Genomic DNA, 3,207 nt, shown 5'->3' with positions numbered 1-3,207 from the left:
GGCGCTTTGCCGCTGAGCTAAATCCCCAGCCCCCAAAAATGATGTTTAAATACCGAATTTTTTTTTAAAAATACATATTTTTCTTTTGGAACTGTGTCTTCATTGTCTTTATTTTTGAGGTTTGTATTAAAACACATTTATGTTTTGGTATAACAAACTTTGTTAAAAAGAAAACACGGTGTGACCTGAAAGTCACTCTAGGGCGAAACACGGTAAGGAGAAAAGCAGATTCTCTGACGAGATACCCAACTGAGGAGACCGCGGAGCACGCGTTGCGAGTTGTCGGTTTCCTTGTTACACAAAGAGCACAGATGCATCAAGTTATTTACATATTAACGCGGTCCTCACAATGTGGTGTCTATTTGGACCCCAAACTGGGCAGAACAATGGAATTGAACTCGTGCCAGGCACCTCTCTCCCGGAATTAGAGGGCAGAGGATTTGAACAGAGACAGCAGAGTTTGTTTCAAGGTCCAGAAAAAAAGGTCCAGCCTGGAGAGAGCAGGGCTAAATGAGATTCGTCCTCCAACAGCTCTTGCGCGGAGACCCCTTCTGTCCTTATTTATTTAGCCGGGGTAGGGGGCACCACAATTTCCCTTTTTCTTTGGGTAGATGGGAGCTGCCTAAGGGAATGCAGCGGCGCTTCCTAGTAACCATGGGAACCTTATTGGCATGGTAACCTGGCAGCCAGTTAAAAGACAGGCGGGGAGGTGGAGAGGAGGAAAACGGTGGAAAGTTCAGAACTGTATTCCTGAGACAAGAGGGGAAGCCGCTTCCCATCCTGCTGAGGAGCGAAGATGAGGAAAGAGGGCCCGCTCGGCCTTTAGCTCTCTTTTGGCTACTGCCAAGGAGAAGCCCCGGATGTTTCAAACGTCCCTCTTTAAACCAGTTCAAACGCTGCCGTGGAAGACTACAAACCCACCCGGACGCCAAGACTGAGTCCAGTGATGGGGAACCTGTGCACCTGCGCCGCCGCTGCCCTCTCTGTGCCCCGCAGGCCAAACCACCCCAGCGTCGCCTCAGCAGCCGCGCATCGGATAATACCTCATCTCACAAAAGCCGGCTAAACGCAAACTTTTACTTTCAGTAACAACCTGTATGTATCACTTAAAGCTCTGTCGTTGTGTTTATCCTTTAAGCCAAAGGATGTTAGTGTATGAGTTGATTTTTCTAAACTAAAACCTCAGTTTTCAGGTTGAATTGCATTGTTGGCACTTTGTGATAAAAAAGTGGGTTTGGGTTTGCAGTTTGGGCACTCGGTCTCTAAAGGTTCATGGTCACTACACTAGATCTACTGATGTGTTTTTCTTGTCCACTGTAGCTCAGCAGCAACAGGACAGGAGCAGCGGCTGGGAGACAGAGTGGAAGCTCTGATACATGGGAAGGTGGGCCAAATACCCCCCCCCCCCGAGATTTTAGGGGATGTTGGGGGCCCCAGCACCCCTGTGGTGCTAAGGATAGAACCCAGGCCTCCTGTGCTCTAGGCAGGCGCTCTACTGCTGAACTATACCCCAGCATATTTCATACCCTTTATTGCCAAATAAAAATAACCTTTTATTAAAGATGCCTGGGGATGAGGAAATTTCTAAGCAGCACCTAAAGGAAGAAATAAATCACTGCAATAATGTTCAGAATGGGTGAGAATATACTAAAAGCAAAAACAAATGGACTGCGAATCCACCAGGGTGATATAAAGAGTACTTTAAACTGCAAACATTTGAGCTAAGGCAAATGCAGGAAAAAGCCTTCTCTGAACCCACCAGATCTGACTACAGCGCAACCTGCCCAGACACAGCTGCCATGAATGCCCCTACCTGGAAGCTTCCTGAGTGGGAGAAGGAGACCTTTAGCTCACAGAGGTACAACTCCAACACACAGGAGCTTCCGCTCAGGGAGCTTTTGACCAAGGAGACTAACAACAGGCTCAGAACAGAGCCTTCCAATTTCTCCACTGAAGCCGTAACTACAGTCCCTTTTGTTTTAAAAATTAAACGAGATAAAAGGCTTAATAAACACTAATATTAGATAAGATTCTTATTTTTTTTTTCTTTGTTTTTGTTGTTTGAGACAGGATCTCACTAGTTCAGGCTGGCTTTGAACTCACTATGTAGCCCAGCCTGATGTCGAACTCACAGCAATCCTCCTGCCTCAGCATCCTGCGTGCTGGGATCATAAGTATATACCACCACACCCAGCTAGATAAACTTTTATTGCAAATAAATAATGTTACTCTACCAGCTCTTTAACTTTATATTTGTGTGTGTGTGTTTCTTGGAAATAGAGTCTCACTATGTAGCCTAGGCTGGCCTTGAACTTACTATGTCCTGACTTTAGCCTCCCAAGTGCTGGGAGTACAGGAATGCACTGCCACAGGCATGCACTGCCACACCTGGCCCCTACCAGTTCTTTAGAAATGACTCTGTTTAGAGTCTGTAATCCCAGCACTCAGAACATTGAAGCAGGAAGATTACAAACTCAAATCCAGCATGGTTAATTTTGTCAGACCTTGTCTCAAAATGAAAAATAAATGAGGCATAGTGGTAGGCGCTGGGGGTATAGTTTGGTACTCTCTGGGTTCAATCCTCAGTATAACAGGAAAATAAAAAAAGAAACAATAGAAAAGAAGGAGCTGGTAGCGACAGCATATGTTTGTAACCCCAACACTCAGGAGGCTGAGGCAGGAGGATTGCCATGAGTTCAAAATCAGGCAGGTGGAAGTGAGTGCAAGGCCAGTCTAAACTACATAGTGAGACTGTCGTTAAAGAAAAAATATGGCCGGAAGAAAAGACAAAAAAAAAAAAAAAAAAAAAAAAAGGCCGGTCCTGGTGGCACACGCTTGTGATCCTAGCACTTGGGAGGCTGAGATGCGAGGATTACTTCAGTTCAAGGCCAGCCTGGGCTACATAGTGAGTTCAAGGCCAGCCTGGACTACAGAGCAAGACTCTATCTAAACAAAACAAAACAAAAGGAAGGAAAAGAAAGAGAAATTGCTGTTCAGGTAGCTTTGTAGCATCACCTCGGACCTGGGCAAGTTTTTGTTTAACTGCATTGACTTTTTTTGTTTGTTTGTTTGTTTTTTTTTTTGGTTTTTCTCCGGTACCGGGAACCGAACTCACGACCTTGTGCTTGCCAGGCAGGCGCTTTGCCACTGAGCTAAATCCCCAGCCCCTGCATTGACTTTTAAAAACCAACATCTTTATTTATTTAT

The 3,207-nt window shown here is 45.4% G+C and overlaps 1 long non-coding RNA gene across 1 annotated transcript; it reads left to right on the top strand.

Annotated features, from left to right (window-relative positions):
- Positions 1-704: 704 nt before the first annotated feature.
- Positions 705-2,007, top strand: LOC102021224. Its single transcript, XR_260026.1, has 3 exons — positions 705-1,095; positions 1,321-1,384; positions 1,763-2,007. It is a non-coding gene; the product is annotated as an uncharacterized LOC102021224 (long non-coding RNA).
- The last annotated feature ends 1,200 nt before the right edge of the window (positions 2,008-3,207 follow it).

The sequence above is a fragment of the Chinchilla lanigera genome, unplaced genomic scaffold (genome assembly GCF_000276665.1).
Source record: "Chinchilla lanigera isolate Chin_1 unplaced genomic scaffold, ChiLan1.0 scaffold00011, whole genome shotgun sequence".
NCBI lineage: Eukaryota > Metazoa > Chordata > Mammalia > Rodentia > Chinchillidae > Chinchilla > Chinchilla lanigera.
The sequence above is the reverse complement of the archived record's forward strand: the minus strand, read 5'-3'. Positions and strand labels throughout refer to the sequence as shown.